Below are 17434 nucleotides of genomic sequence, written 5' to 3'. Positions count from 1 at the left end.
AATGAATGTAACCTTTGTATAAGGTCTCTTTTTCACCTGACTCCTTGCCGAGTTATATGAATTAGATCCGTGCACGTAAAACTGCGGGACAAGATATCTTTGACTCATTAAAACTGTCTTTTGTTACAACTGAAATCCACTCTGTCCAGCGTCCGTGATTTGGTCTCAACTCTCCAGTATTTAAACACTAACAGTATACATATCAGAACCTAGCTATGAACGTCAGCTATCATAGCCAGTTGAATCAACTTCAAAACAGCCTGAATGACATTATTGAAGCCTATGGATTGAGTAGAATATAATATCATGTTGTACCAAGGATGCAAGATTTATATACATGTAGTTATTACCATGCATGAGATCCCCACATTGTAGCCTGTACATTTAATATATTCACTGATCATGTACTCTACCTTGGCAAATAAAGGTGCTGTTCAGGTATGAATGTCTTTGAGATTATTTTTCAGTCATATCCAATACCAGGAGTATCAAATTCCAGTCTTTGAATGATGCTGTGTCTGCATGTATTACAATTATACACTTCAACAGTGTTTACCAATCTTGGTCCTGGGACATCAATGGTTACACATTGTAACTAATAGACTAGAAACAGGATTTAACTAGTTAATTCATATATACAGAAATATAATGTTAAAAAACACTACACCACACTTCCTATGCATCATGTAAATACTCTAAAACCGGTTCATCACAATATCTAATGTCCTTCATCTGCATTGATCTGATAAACACAGGATAGGTGGAGTATTTCATCACATTACACTTCATTTCAACCAGTAGAGAACGCTTTATTGAAAAGCTCATTATCCAAATGTTATAAATACAAGTTCAATCTGGACTTCAATGCACATCTGTTGTGCATTATAAAAACAGAGGAAGAAAGAGGAGGTGGAGAGAGAGGTGTAAAAGACAGAAAGGAAAAGAGGTAAGCACATAGGAGCAAGGAAGGCAGCACATGATTAATGAATCACAGTGCTACATAAATATTCTCTCAGTTCATCACAATTACATAATAGTGTCTCTAGTCGGCCCAAAGGTCATCTTAAAAGCAGGTGAGGTGGCGATGATGGGACTGGGGGTTGGCATCCTCTCACATTAAAACATGTCTGCAGACGAGAGACAGATGGAGAGAGAGCATGTTTAAGTGTTGCATTTTTATTTTTTATTCTAACATTGTTAGTCATCAATCAGGAGGTGAAATGCAAAACTGACCTTGGATCATTAACTCTGGGACTACTGCATCTATCTGTATTTCAATGTAAAGCATCTCTTGAATAATACTTCCTGTTGGCCTGACCTTGTGACCTCTCACCTCTGATCATGCTGTGCCCTCTATGTAGCCAGTTCAGATGCTAGCCAACTAGCTAGCTCATTTAGCAGCTCATTTGAGTTAGTCTGCACTGTAACTAGTTATCTAATAATACATCGAGTTTTTTTACATTTTCAAAATCTATTTACTTACTTACTTGAATAGGTTCTCCCAGCCATGTGGACAATTGGAAATTGTATTTTCAATGTTTTCAGTGTATTTTCAACGTTTTCAGACAATGGATTAATCGCAATAAAAAAATAGTGCACTAACATTACACAAAGTGAACTCAAGCCTGACAGCCCAAACAAAAAACAAAATTCTCAGTCAAAAACATAAGTCAGAACACAGCCTCTATTCTCTCATGTGATTTCAGGTCCTCTGACTGGGAAAATGTATTTTCACAATGAGAGCAGTGGTATGTCTTCTCCTGTGTATTAGTATGTTGGAAAGGCTTTTCTCCTGTGTTTTCGCTCATGCTTTTTCAGACTCCCTGACCACCTAAAACTCTTTTCACACTGGGAACATTGGAAAGGCTTTTCTCCTGTGTGTATTCTCTCATGTGTTTTCAGGCTTACTTACCACCTAAAACTGCTTCCACACTGTCATGTTTATAGGTTGAGCAGAGATCTATAATAATAGATAATGCCATGTCTATAGGCTGAGCAGAGCTCTACAATAATAGGTAATGCCATGTCTATAGGCTGAGTAGAGCTCTATAATAATAGATAATGTCATGTTTATAGGCTGAGCAGAGCTCTATAATAATAGATAAAGCATGTTCCTGTTTTTAAGACAGTACTTACTGGTTTTAATCAGATCGCCTGTCTCCTACTCTTGTTCTTCCTTCAATGTGACAGTTCTCTCCCTCCTGCACTCCAAAAACGACATCCTCCTCTTTCTTTTCCTCTTCTTCTTTTACTGTAACATCCTCCTCCTCTTTCACTCTGAACGCGTCTTCCTCTTCTTTCACCGAAACGTCTTTCTTTTCTTCTTTGTCTGTAACAGCTTCACCCTCTACTTGTTTTTTTTACTGTGACATCCTTCTCCTCTTTCACGACAATGTTCAGTCATAGAGTTTCTTTCTCCGACCAGCAGGCCCCCTCTTCTTTAACAGGAGGGGATAAATTTAGGGAGCTCATGGTCGGGGATGTTAACTAGCTAGTTAGCATTAGCGACTAGCCGACCGCTAGGTAAATTTAAGACATCTGCCTGACTAACAGCGTAAATATGAAAAGAAATGGGGCAACTAGCTATAAAACATTAGCATGTTTAAAACACAGGCAAATGTGCACTGAAACAGTCTAAAAAGCTTGAATGTTTAGGCCATGTCGCCTAGCAAGCTACTGAAGTGACTGACTCGCTGTTGTTGTTGAAGTGTCCCGTCCACTAGATTATACGTCACACTGGCAGCATTGTTATCAGCTGACTGTAGTGGGTAACGCAGTATAAGGAAATGTTTATTTAATTTCCTGACAAAAAAAATGTATTTTTAAAATATATTTCGTTAAATAATAATATTATATTGATACCTCGAAATGAAAGCATGTGTTGATTGATTAGTGAAGATTTGTAATGAATGAGAATTGAAACTTTACATCTAACGCTGCATTTAAGGCAATGTCATATTCATTCAGTCAAATAAACGCTCTGCAGCCTAGTTTAACAGTGATCTACGTTCTATGAAAGCTGCTGGCAGAAAATGGCAGAGTAGCTAGAGGAAAACCACTCGATAACTCCTCCTTTACCCACTCCATTGAATAAAGTAAAAATTTTCAAATCCCCAAACACGAAATAAAGAGGATTTACTTCACTGTCCAATCTACCCCTTGTTTCAGACCTGCCACCCTGCTTCATACTGAGGCCCCCAGCTGCAGTTTCACCACATTCTCATTGACAACCCCAACATCTGTCTCTGAAATGGTCCATAATATGAGGTCAACTACCTGCCCCTTGGACCCTGTTCCCACAGGACTCATACAATCATAAATCACTTTCTTAAATCAGGCACTGTGCCTAATTCCCTTAAAACTGCCTCCATCAAACCAATCTTGAAAAATCTGCATGAACCCTTATAGTCTGGCTAGATACAACTACCTCTCTACCAACAATCTGCATGAACCCTTCCAGTCTGGCTGTATACAACTACAGAACTACCTCCCAACTACAGGCGGCTGGTTGAACCTTAATTGGGGAGCCACCTTGCATCTATATCTGCATTGCTGTTTGGGTTTTTTGGCTGAGTTTCTGTACATCACTTTGTTTATTTATTTTATTTTATTTTACCTTTATTTAACCAGGTAGGCAAGTTGAGAACAAGTTCTCATTTACAATTGCAACCTGGCCAAGATAAAGCAAAGCAGTTCGACAGATACAACAACACAGAGTTACACATGGAGTAAAACAAACATACAGTCAATAATAAAGTATAAACAAGTCTATATACAATGTGAGCAAATGAGGTGAGAAGGGAGGTAAAGGCAAAAAAGGCCTTGGTGGCAAGGTAAATACAATATAGCAAGTAAAACACTGGAATGGTAGTTTTGCAATGGAAGAATGTGCAAAGTAGAAATAAAAATAATGGGGTGCAAAGGAGCAAAATAAATAAATAAATTAAATACAGTTGGGAAAGAGGTAGTTGATAGGGCTAAATTATAGGTGGGCTATGTACAGGTGCAGTAATCTGTGAGCTGCTCTGACAGTTGGTGCTTAAAGCTAGTGAGGGAGATAAGTGTTTCCAGTTTCAGAGATTTTTGTAGTTCGTTCCAGTCATTGGCAGCAGAGAACTGGAAAGAGAGGCGGCCAAAGAAAGAATTGGTTTTGGGGGTGACTAGAGAGATATACCTGCTGGAGCGTGTGCTACAGGTGGGAGATGCTATGGTGACCAGCGAGCTGAGATAAGGGGGAACTTTACCTAGCAGGGTCTTGTAGATGACATGGAGCCAGTGGGTTTGGCGACGAGTATGAAGCGAGGGCCAGCCAACGAGAGCGTACAGGTCGCAATGGTGGGTAGTATATGGGGCTTTGGTGACAAAACGGATTGCACTGTGATAGACTGCATCCAATTTGTTGAGTAGGGTATTGGAGGCTATTTTGTAAATTACATCACCAAAGTCGAGGATTGGTAGGATGGTCAGTTTTACAAGGGTATGTTTGGCAGCATGAGTGAAGGATGCTTTGTTGCGAAATAGGAAGCCAATTCTAGATTTAACTTTGGATTGGAGATGTTTGATATGGGTCTGGAAGGAGAGTTTACAGTCTAACCAGACACCTAAGTATTTGTAGTTGTCCACGTATTCTAAGTCAGAGCCGTCCAGAGTAGTGATGTTGGACAGGCGGGTAGGTGCAGGTAGCGATCGGTTGAAGAGCATGCATTTAGTTTTACTTGTATTTAAGAGCAATTGGAGGCCACGGAAGGAGAGTTGTATGGCATTGAAGCTTGCCTGGAGGGTTGTTAACACAGTGTCCAAAGAAGGGCCGGTAGTATACAGAATGGTGTCGTCTGCGTAGAGGTGGATCAGAGACTCACCAGCAGCAAGAGCGACCTCATTGATGCATACAGAGAAGAGAGTCGGTCCAAGAATTGAACCCTGTGGCACCCCCATAGAGACTGCCAGAGGTCCGGACAACAGACCCTCCGATTTGACACACTGAACTCTATCAGAGAAGTAGTTGGTGAACCAGGCGAGGCAATCATTTGAGAAACCAAGGCTGTTGAGTCTGCCGATGAGGATGTGGTGATTGACAGAGTCGAAAGCCTTGGCCAGATCAATGAATACGGCTGCACAGTAATGTTTCTTATCGATGGCGGTTAAGATATCGTTTAGGACCTTGAGCGTGGCTGAGGTGCACCCATGACCAGCTCTGAAACCAGATTGCATAGCAGAGAAGGTATGGTGAGATTCAAAATGGTCGGTAATCTGTTTGTTGACTTGGCTTTCGAAGACCTTAGAAAGGCATGGTAGGATAGATATAGGTCTGTAGCAGTTTGGGTCAAGAGTGTCCCCCCCTTTGAAGAGGGGGATGACCGCAGCTGCTTTCCAATCTTTGGGAATCTCAGACGACACGAAAGAGAGGTTGAACAGGCTAGTAATAGGGGTGGCAACAATTTCGGCAGATAATTTTAGAAAGAAAGGGTCCAGATTGTCTAGCCCGGCTGATTTGTAGGGGTCCAGATTTTGCAGCTCTTTCAGAACATCAGCTGAATGGATTTGGGAGAAGGAGAAATGGGGAAGGCTTGGGCGAGTTGCTGTTGGGGGTGCAGTGCTGTTGACAGGGGTAGGAGTAGCCAGGTGGAAAGCATGGCCAGCAGTAGAAAAATGCTTATTGAAATTTTCAATTATGGTGGATTTATCAGTGGTGACAGTGTTTCCTATCTTCAGTGCAGTGGGCAGCTGGGAGGAGGTGTTCTTATTCTCCATGGACTTTACAGTGTCCAATAACTTTTTTGATTTAGTGTTGCAAGAAGCAAATTTCTGCTTGAAAAAGCTAGCCTTGGCTTTTCTAACTGCCTGTGTATAATGGTTTCTAGCTTCCCTGAACAGCTGCATATCACGGGGGCTGTTCGATGCTAATGCAGAACGCCATAGGATGTTTTTGTGTTGGTTAAGGGCAGTCAGGTCTGGGGAGAACCAAGGGCTATATCTGTTCCTGGTTCTAAATTTCTTGAATGGGGCATGTTTATTTAAGATGGTTAGGAAGGCATTTTTAAAAAATATCCAGGCATCCTCTACTGACGGGATGAGGTCAATATCCGGTCGATTAGAAAGGTCTGCTCGCTGAAGTGTTTCAGGGAGCGTTTTACAGTGATGAGAGGAGGTCGTTTGACCGCTGACACATTACGGATGCAGGCAATGAGGCAGTGATCGCTGAGATCTTGGTTGAAGACAGCAGAGGTGTATTTAGAGGGGAAGTTGGTTAGGATGATATCTATGAGGGTGCCCGTGTTTAAGGCTTTGGGGAGGTACCTGGTAGGTTCATTGATAATTTGTGTGAGATTGAGGGCATCAAGTTTAGATTGTAGGATGGCTGGGGTGTTAAGCATGTTCCAGTTTAGGTCGCCTAGCAGCACGAGCTCTGAAGATAGATGGGGGGCAATCAGTTCACATATGGTGTCCAGAGCACAGCTGGGGGCAGAGGGTGGTCTATAGCAGGCGGCAACAGTGAGAGACTTGTTTTTAGAGAGGTGGATTTTTAAAAGTAGAAGTTCAAATTGTTTGGGTACAGACCTGGATAGTAGGACAGAACTCTGCAGGCTATCTTTGCAGTAGATTGCAACACCACCCCCTTTGGCACTTCTATCTTGTCTGAAAATGTTGTAGTTTGGAATTAAAATGTCTGAATTTTTGGTGGTCTTCCTAAGCCAGGATTCAGACACAGCTAGAACATCCGGGTTGGCAGAGTGTGCTAAAGCAGTGAATAGAACAAACTTAGGGAGGAGGCTTCTAATGTTAACATGCATGAAACCAAGGCTATTACGGTTACAGAAGTCGTCAAAAGAGAGCGCCTGGGGAATAGGAGTGGAGCTAGGCACTGCAGGGCCTGGATTCACCTCTACATCGCCAGAGGAACATAGGAGGAGTAGAATAAGGGTGTGGCTAAAAGCAATAAGAATTGGTCGTCTAGAACGTCTGGAACAGAGAGTAAAAGGAGGTTTCTGGGGGCGATAAAATAGCATCAAGGTATAATGTACAGACAAAGGTAAGGTAGGATGTGAATACAGTGGAGGTAAACCTAGGTATTGAGTGATGAAGAGAGAGATATTGTCTCTAGAAACATCATTGAGACCAGGAGATGTCATTGCATGTGTGGGTGGTGGAACTAATAGGTTGGATAAGGTATAGTGAGCAGGACTAGAGGCTCTACAGTGAAATAAGCCAATAAACACTAACCAGAACAGCAATGGACAAGACATATTGACATTAAGGAGAGGCATGCTTAGTCGAGTGATCAAAAGGGTCCAGTGAGTGGAGAGGTTGGTTGAGGGTCACGGCGATTTAGACAGCTAGCCAGGCCAACCGGTAGCAAGCTAGCATAGGATGGAGTCTGTTGTTAGCCACCTCTTGCGTTCGGTCAGTAGATTAGTGGGGTTCCGTGTGGTAGAGGGGATTAATCCAAATCACACAACAACAACAAAAATAAGAACAATAGATATAGTTATAGAGGCCCGAGAAGAAAACATAATAATAATAATAAAAATAAATAAATTGTCCGATTGTCTATTCAGATAGCAGCCGGTAAAACAGCTAACGGTTAGCGGGCCGCAGATGGGCGTTCAGGTAACGTCGCGACAGAGGAGCCAGCCGGATCTCATTCAGGTAGATAACGTCGGCAGTCCAGTTGTGAAGGCCCGGTGGGGCTCCGCGTAGGCAGTGAAACGGGTCCGGATAGGTGACTGCAGCCCAGGAGTGAATGATGGAACTCAGGAGTGATTGACGGAGCTGGCTAGCACCGGAACAATCGATGTTTGCTCCGGAATCGACGAAAGCCGACTGTCACACGGATAGCAGCTAGCTAGCTGTGAGATCCGGGTATGAATGTCCAGAGAGCAGTTGAAATCCAGGGACATGGAGAGAAAAATTGGTCCGGTATGTTCCGTTCCGAGCCGCGCTGCGCCGTACAAAACTGGCGATAGATTTTCGATAGATTTTCGAGCTAAAGGATAGCTGATGACCACAAACCGTGGTTAGCTGAATACTAACGATTTGCCAGTAAAGAAGGTGTGGAGACCATCATAGTATAGTAGTGGTACTAGTAGTGGAGCTAGTATCATAACAAGGTGTGAAGACCACCATAGTATAGTAGTGGCGCTAGTACAATAACAAGGTGTGGAGACCATCATAGTAAAGTAGTGGAGCTAGTACAATAAGGTGTGGAGACCATCATAGTATAGTAGTGATACTAGTAGTGGAGCTAGTACAATAAGGTGTGGAGACCATCATAGTGTAGTAGTGGAGCTAGTACAATAACAAAGTGTGGAGACTATCATAGTATAGTAGTGGTACTAGTACAATAACAAGGTGGAGACCATCATAGTATAGTAGTGGTACTAGTACAATAACAAGGTGTAGAGACCATCATAGTATAGTAGTGGTACTAGTACAATAACAAGGTGGAGACCATCATAGTATAGTAGTGGTACTAGTACAATAACAAGGTGTGGAGACCATCACAGTATAGTAGTGGTACCAGACCACCCTCAATTTCAACTGATTTGAGAAGAAATAGGGAAATTATTTCTAAGTGTAAGGGTGCCAATATATTTGGCTGCAGCTGTATCCAATCAAAGTAATTTAGCAATATCCAAATCATATATCAAATCAAATCCAATGTTGGAGTGATGAATAGCAAAATTCAATTAATCTATGTAATAACTTCATAGACTAGAGTCTTGTCCAGGGGAAGTACTTGTACAGAAACAGGAGATAGGCTCCTGCTACTACACTGTGTACTGTACAGACTAGAGTCTTGTCCAGAGGAAGTACTTGTACATCAAGCTGCCTCACACTACAGAAACAGCTACAAGCCAAGGCTACTTACTTCCTTATATAATAATTTACATTTAGCAATATCCAAATCATATTATGAACTACATCAGAGGATTTATACTTGTATACAACCAATCAAAGTTCATAATGAAAATGAAATACACATGTTAAAATATTTAATGTGATTTTAGATCAAGATGAATAAACAACAGAAACAGGCCTGTTGTTTTGGTCAGATTTTCATGTCTGATTTAATTTAAACAATATTTAATGATTTAATGTGACAAACAAAAACACAAATTCTCAGTCAAAAACACAAGTCAGAACACAGTCTCTCTATTCTCTCATGTGATTCCAGGTCCTCTGACTGCGAAAATGTCTTTCCACAATGAGAGCAGTGGTATGTCTTCTCCTCCTGTGTATGTATTCTTTCATGCTTATTCAGATGCCTTAACCGGTTAAATCTCTTGCCACACTGGGAGCAGTGGTACGTCTTATCCCCTCCTGTGTGTGTCCTCTCATGCCTTGTCAGACCCCCTAACTTGGTAAAACTCTTTCCACACAAGGAGCATTGGTAGAGCTTTTCTTGTGTGTGTCCCTTCTCATGCTTTTTCAGACTCGTTAACCACCTAAAACTCTTTTCACACTGGGAACAGTGGAAGGGCTTTTCTCCTGTATGTATTCTCTCATGTGCTTTCAGGTGTAGTAATCGGGTAAAACTATTTCCACAGTAGGAGCAGTGGTGTCGTCTCGCTGGTTTGGGCATCTCCGTGTCTGGTTCCTCTGAAGGACTCTTTCTGCTGTCAGAGTGAGAGTCTGGTCTCTCTCCTGCCGAAGACAGAGTAATTTGTTTAATACTAAAGATAGACCTGAATGAAATCTCCGCATAATAGAACTGTTTTCCTATGAGGTTTTATCCAGACTAGATACCTCAATAACCCGAGGTCAGTCTTCACAACAATACATTATTAAACAAACTTGGTGACGGTGTGATTGTCATGTTTATAGGTGATGTTTAGGCTGAGCAGAGCTCTATAATAATATATTCTGTCATGTTTATAGGCTGAGCAGAGCTCTATAAACCTTCAAGCTGCATACTGGACCCTATTCCAACTAAACTACTGAAAGAGCTGCTTCCTGTGCTTGGCCCTCCTATGTTGAACATAATAAACGGCTCTCTATCCACCGGATGTGTACCAAACTCACTAAAAGTGGCAGTAATAAAACCTCTCTTGAAAAAGCCAAACCTTGACCCAGAAAATATAAAAAACTATCGGCCTATATCGAATCTTCCATTCCTCTCTAAAATATTAGAAAAGGCTGTTGCGCAGCAACTCACTGCCTTCCTGAAGACAAACAATGTATACGAAATGCTTCAGTCTGGTTTTAGACCCCATCATAGCACTGAGACGGCACTTGTGAAGGTGGTAAATTACATTTTAATGGCATCGGACCGAGGCTCTGCATCTGTCCTCGTGCTCCTAGACCTTAGTGCTGCTTTTTGATACCATCGATCACCACATTCTTTTGGAGAGATTGGAAACCCAAATTGGTCTACACGGACAAGTTCTGGCCTGGTTTAGATCTTATCTGTCGGAAAGATATCAGTTCGTCTCTGTGAATGGTTTGTCCTCTGACAAATCAACTGTAAATTTCAGTGTTCAAGGTTCCGTTTTAGGACCACTATTGTTTTCACTATATATTTTACCTCTTGGGATGTTATTCGAAAACATAATGTTAACTTTCACTGCTATGCGGATGACACACAGCTGTACATTTCAATGAAACATGGTGAAGCCCCAAAATTGCCCTTGCTAGAAGCATGTGTTTCAGACATAAGGAAGTGGATGGCTGCAAACTTTCTACTCTTAAACTCGGACAAAACAGAGATGCTTGTTCTAGGTCCCAAGAAACAAAGAGATCTTCTGTTGAATCTGACAATTAATCTTAATGGTTGTACAGTCGTCTCAAATAAAACTGTGAAGGACCTCGGCGTTACTCTGGACCCTGATCTCTCTTTTGAAGAACATATCAAGACCATTTCAAGGACAGCTTTTTTCCATCTACGTAACACTGCAAAAATCAGAAACTTTCTGTCCAAAAATGATGCAGAAAAATTAATCCATGCTTTTGTCACTTCTAGGTTAGACTACTGCAATGCTCTACTTTCCGGCTACCCGGATAAAGCACTAAATAAACTTCAGTTAGTGCTAAATACGGCTGCTAGAATCCTGACTAGAACCAAAAAATTTGATCATATTACTCCAGTGCTAGCCTCTCTACACTGGCTTCCTGTCAAAGCAAGGGCTGATTTCAAGGTTTTACTGCTAACCTACAAAGCATTACATGGGCTTGCTCCTACCTATCTCTCTGATTTGGTCCTGCCGTACATACACGTACGCTACGGTCACAAGACGCAGGCCTCCTAATTGTCCCTAGAATTTCTAAGCAAACAGCTGGAGGCAGGGCTTTCTCCTATAGAGCTAAATTTTTATGGAACGGTCTGCCTACCCATGTCAGACGCAAACTCGGTCTCAACCTTTAAGTCTTTACTGAAGACTCATCTCTTCAGTGGGTCATATGATTGAGTGTAGTCTGGCCCAGGAGTGGGAAGGTGAACGGAAAGGCTCTGGAGCAACGAACCGCCCTTGCTGTCTCTGCCTGGCCGGTTCCCCTCTTTCCACTGGGATTCTCTGCCTCTAACCCTATTACAGGGGCTGAGTCACTGGCTTACTGGGGCTCTCATGCCGTCCCTGGAGGGGGTGCGTCACCTGAGTGGGTTGATTCACTGATGTGGTCATCCTGTCTGGGTTGGCGCCCCCCCCCTGGGTTGTGCCATGGCGGAGATCTTTGTGGGCTATACTCAGCCTTGTCTCAGGATGGTAAGTTGGTGGTTGAAGATATCCCTCTAGTGGTGTGGGGGCTGTGCTTTGGCAAAGTGGGTGGGGTTATATCCTTCCTGTTTGGCCCTGTCCGGGGGTGTCCTCGGATGGGGCCACAGTGTCTCCTGACCCCTCCTGTCTCAGCCTCCAGTATTTATGCTGCAGTAGTTTATGTGTCGGGGGGGCTGGGTCAGTTTGTTATATCTGGAGTACTTCTCCTGTCCTATTCGGTGTCCTGTGTGAATCTAAGTGTGCGTTCTCTAATTCTCTCCTTCTCTCTTTCTTTCTCTCTCTCGGAGGACCTGAGCCCTAGGACCATGCCCCAAGACTACCTGACATGATGACTCCTTGCTGTCCCCAGTCCACCTGGCCGTGCTGCTGCTCCAGTTTCAACTGACCTGAGCCCTAGGACCATGCCCCAGGACTACCTGACATGATGACTCCTTGCTGTCCCCAGTCCACCTGGCCGTGCTGCTGCTCCAGTTTCAACTGACCTGAGCCCTAGGACCATGCCCCAGGACTACCTAACATGATGACTCCTTGCTGTCCCCAGTCCACCTGACCGTGCTGCTGCCTTATTATTATTCGACCATGCTGGTCATTTATGAACATTTGAACATCTTGGCCATGTTCTGTTATAATCTCCACCCGGCACAGCCAGAAGAGGACTGGCCACCCCACATAGCCTGGTTCCTCTCTAGGTTTTGGCCTGTCTAGGGAGTTTTTCCTAGCCACCGTGCTTCTACACCTGCATTGCTTGCTGTTTGGGGTTTTAGGCTGGGTTTCTGTACAGCACTTTGAGATATCAGCTGATGTACGAAGGGCTATATAAATAAATTTGATTTGATTTGATATAATAATATATTCTGTCATGTTTATAGGCTGAGCAGAGCTCTATAATAATATATAATGTCATGTTTTAGGCTGAGCAGAGGTCTAAAATAATAGATCATGTCATGCTTTAGGCTGAGCAGAGCTCTATAATAATATATATTACTATTTCAGTCAATGTTATAGGCTGCATTTGATTTAAATGTTAATAACGTTTTGTTGGTGGCCCACTTCATCTCTAAAGTAATAATTACTATATTTTCTAAATTATAATTCTTTAGTTCAGCCTTTCCTTGAAACGGCTATTTTGGCCATGTTTTATGTAGACTTACAAACTTTTGCTAATATGCTAATATGTTTAGTCTCCCCAAAACGCTTGTCCTTTTGCTAATATGTTCCATCTCCCCAAAACGCTTGTCCTTTTGCTAATATGTTTAGTCTCACCATAACACGAGTCCATTTCATGTCAATAATGCTTGTTATTTTCTGTATTTCTCCAACATCTGAAATCTACTTTTTGCGTATTTACACACTCCATGCAAGGTCTACAATAGACACACGTCAAACGTTTCATTTATAACTTGTTTGCCATTTGGTGAGACAATTAAGTTGTGATTTTGTGGTGGGGGGGGTCTCTGATGGTATACACATGTCACAGTTAAGCAATAAGACCCGAGGAAGTGTGGTATATGGCCAATATAGCATGGTTAAAGACTTTCCTTATGCACAACGCAACACAGAGTGCCTGGATACAGTCCTTAGCTGTGGTATATTGGCCATATATCAGAAACCTGAGGTGGATTATTGCAACTATAAACTGGTTACCAACGTAATTAGAACAGTAAAAATACAATTTCTGTCATACCCATGGTATACGGCCTGATATACCACAGCTGTCACCCAATCAGCATTCAGGGATTTAATTACCCATTTTAAAATGTAGCTTTAATATTATATTATAACAAACTCCTGTAGTAGTACAGAACATTTTCAAGTGTAGAATTTCAGTAGCATGCTGCTTTAAAATCACACATTAGTTCAAAAACTTTGGAGAGTTAGTGCCCGTTTTTAAGACAGTACTTACTGGCGGTAATCAGATCTCCTGACTCCTCTGTCAATATAACAGTTCTCTCTCCCTCTTTCTCCTCATTCACTTCAACTGCATCCTCCTTTTTCTCTTCCTCTTCTTTTACTGTAACATCCTCCTCCTCTTTCACTCTGAACGCGTCTTCCTCTTCTTTCGCTGTAACACCCACCCTCTACTTCTTGTTTTACTGAGACATCCTTCTCCTCTTTCACGACAATGTTCAGCCACAGACCCTCTTTCTCCGCCCAGACCTCTTCTTCTTCAGCAGGAGGAGAGTAGCTTAGCTAGCTAGCTAGTTAGCATGAGCGACTAGTTTAGTGCTAGGCTAACTTATCAAGCCAGCTAGTTGACCAACAATGTACCTATAACATTTAAAATGGGGGCAATTAAGTAGATGTCAGAAGTATATTGAAAACACAGAGGCAAATATGCACAGAAACAGTCTAAATGTTTTAGCCTAGTGGTTAGAGCATTGGACTAGTAACTCGAAAGGTTGGTGGATTGAATCCCGGAGCTGACAAGGTAAAAATATGTTGTTCTGCCCCTGAACATGGCAGTTAACCCACTTGTTCCTGGGTCGTCATTGAAAATAAGAATTTGTTCTTAACCAACTTGCCTAGTTAAATAAAGGTATAAATAAAAATGGCATCTGACTCCTTATTGTTGATCCGTCCAATCCACTAAAGACCCGTCCACTAGATTATACGTCACGCTGGCAGCGTCGCCTGAAAGACGCACATCGTCGTCTGCTGACTGGAGGGGAAACACAGTTAAGATACGCTTTTATATTTTTCATTCGCAGACCAATTTATTTTTTATTCCTTTCATTAAATAATAATCTTATATTGAGACGTTCAAATAGAGCAGTGAAATTTTGAGTGAGAATTTAAAACATACTGTCCTTCACATCTGTATTTAAGGCAGTTTCATATTCATTCATTTAAAGAAACCCACTGGTCAAATACTGGTTGAATTATCTGTCAAACTAGAAACACTCTGCAGCCTAGTTTAACAGTGATCTATGTTCTATGAATGCTGCTGGGAGCAAACTGTAGAATAGTTAGAGAAAAACAAACCCAACTGTGCATCCCCAGGCCCTGGTATATCATCAGACTGCATACAAACCTAACTGCATCCCCAGTCCCTGGTATATCATCAGACTGCATACAAACCTAACTGCATGCATAGTCCCTGGTATATCATGAGACTCAGACCTCTTAAAGAAGAAGTTACAGGTCTGTGAGAGCCAGAAATCTTGATGTTTGTAGGTGACCAAATACTTATTTTCCACCATAATTTGCAAATAAATACATTAAAAATCCTACAATGTGATTTTCTGGATTTTTTTTTCTCATTTTGTCTGTCATAGTTGAAGTGTACCTATGATGAAAATTACAGGCCTCTCATATTTTTAAGTGGGAGAACTTGCACAATTGGTGGCTGACTGAATACTTTTTTGCCCCATTGTAAGTACACTGCTCAAGAAAATAAAGGGAACACTTAAACAACACAATGTAACTCCAAGTCAATCACACTTCTGTGAAATCAAACTGTCCACTTAGGAAACAACACTGATTGACAATAAATTTCACATGCTGTTGTGCAAATGGACTAGAGCACAGGTGGAAATTATAGGCAATTAGCAAGACACCCCCAATAAAGGAGTGGTTCTGCAGGCGGTGACCACAGACCACTGCTCAGTTCCTATGCTTCCTGGCTGATGTTTTGGTCACTTTTGAATGCTGGCGGTGCTTTCACTCTAGTGGTAGCATGAGACGGAGTCTACAACCCACACAAGTGGCTCAGGTAGTGCAGCTCATCCAGGATGGCACATCAATGCGAGCTGTGGCAAGAAGGTTTGCTGTGTCTGTCAGCGTAGTGTCCAGAGCATGGAGGCGTTACCAGGAGACAGGCCAGTACATCAGGAGACGTGGAGGAGGCCATAGGAGGGCAACAACCCAGCAGCAGGACTGCTACCTCTGCCTTTGTGCAAGGAGGAGCACTGCCAGAGCCCTGCAAAATGACCTCCAGCAGGCCACAAATGTGCATGGGTCTGCTCAAACGGTCAGAAACAGACTCCATGAGGGTGGTATGAGGGCCCGACGTCCACAGGTGGGGGTTGTGCTTACAGCCCAACACCGTGCAGGACGTTTGGCATTTGCCAGAGAACACCAAGATTGGCAAATTTGCCACTGGCGCCCTGTGCTCTTCACAGATGAGAGCAGGTTCACACTGAGCAGACGTGACAGAGTCGGGAGACGCCGTGGAGAACGTTCTGCTGCCTGCAACATCCTCCAGCATGACCGGTTTGGTGGTGTGTCAGTCATGGTGTGGGGTGGCATTTCTTTGGGGGGCCCGCACAGCCCTCCATGTGCTCGCCAGAGGTAGCCTGACTGCCATTAGGTACCGAGATGAGATCCTCAGACCCCTTGTGAGACCATATGCTGGTGCGGTTGGCCCTGGGTTCCTCCTAATGCAAGACAATGTTAGACCTCATGTGGCTGGAGTGTCAGCAATTCCTGCAAGAGGAAGGCATTGATGCTATGGACTGGCCCGCCCGTTACCCAGACCTGAATCCAATTGAGCACATCTGGGACATCATGTCTCGCTAAATCCACCAACGCCACGTTGCACCACAGACTGTCCAGGAGTTGGCGGATGCTTTAGTCCAGGTCTGGGAGGAGATCCCTCAGGAGACCATCCGCCACCTCATCAGGAGCATGCCCAGGCATTGTAGGGAGGTCATATAGGCACGTGGAGGCCACACACACTACTGAGCCTCATTTTGACTTGTTTTAAGGACATTACATCAAAGTTGGATCAGCCTGTAGTGTGGTTTTCCCCTTTAATTTTGAGTGTGACACCAAATCCAGACCTCCATGGGTTGATAAATTTGATTTCTATTGATACATTTTGTGTGATTTTGTTGTCAGCACATTTAACTATGTAAAGAAAAAAGTATTTAATAAGAATATTTCATTCAGATCTAGGATGTGTTATTTTAGTGTTCCCATTATTTTTTTGAGCAGTGTATTTGATCACCTACCAACCAGTAAGAATTCCGACTCTCACAGACCTGTTAGTTTTTCTTTAAGCTCTCCTGTTCTCCACTCATTACCTGTATTAACTGCACCTGTTTGAACTCGTTACCTGTATAAAAGACACCTGTCCACACACTCAATCCAACAGACTCCAACCTCTCCACAATGGCCAAGACCAGGGAGCTGTGTAAGCGCATCAGGGATAAAATTGTAGACCTGCACAAGGCTGGGATGGGCTACAGGACAATAAGTAAGCAGCTTGGTGAGAAGGCAACAACTGTTGGCGCAATTATTAGAAAATGGAAGAAGTTCAAGATGACGGTCAATCACCCTCAGTCTGGGGCTCCATGCAAGATCTCACCTCATGGGGCATCAATGATCATGACGAAGGGGAGGGATCAGCCCAGAACTACACGGCAGGACCTGGTCAATGACCTGAAGAGAGATGGGACCACAGTCTCAAAGAAAACCATTAGAAACACACTACGCCGTCATGGATTAAAATCCTGCAGCGCACGCAAGGTCCCCCTGCTCAAGCCAGCGCATGCCCAGGCCCGTCTGAAGTTTGCCAATGACCATCTGGATGATCCAGAGGAGAAATGGGAGAAGGTCATGTGGTCTGATGAGACAAAAATAGAGCTTTTCGGTCTAAACTCCACTCGCCGTGTTTGGAGGAAGGAGGAGGATGAGTACAACCCCAAGAACACCATCCCAACCGTGAAGCAAGGAGGTGGAAACATCATTCTTTGGGGATGCTTTTCTGCAAAGGGGACAGG

At 43.0% G+C, this 17434-nt stretch overlaps 1 protein-coding gene and 1 long non-coding RNA gene across 2 annotated transcripts in view; one reads left to right on the top strand and one right to left on the bottom strand.

Annotated features, from left to right (window-relative positions):
- LOC139364513 (merozoite surface protein 9-like) overlaps positions 1-17434 on the top strand; it is a 324715-nt gene that overhangs the window by 116337 nt on the left and 190944 nt on the right. The window lies entirely within an intron of this gene.
- On the bottom strand, positions 785-2721 carry LOC139364516 (uncharacterized). Its single transcript, XR_011626474.1, has 2 exons — positions 2137-2721; positions 785-1127 (listed from the first exon to the last, which is right to left on the bottom strand). It is a non-coding gene; the product is annotated as an uncharacterized lncRNA (long non-coding RNA).

This window comes from Oncorhynchus clarkii, chromosome 13 (genome assembly GCF_045791955.1).
Source record: "Oncorhynchus clarkii lewisi isolate Uvic-CL-2024 chromosome 13, UVic_Ocla_1.0, whole genome shotgun sequence".
NCBI classification, from domain to species: domain Eukaryota; kingdom Metazoa; phylum Chordata; class Actinopteri; order Salmoniformes; family Salmonidae; genus Oncorhynchus; species Oncorhynchus clarkii.
This window is presented reverse-complemented; position numbering and strand designations above follow the sequence as displayed.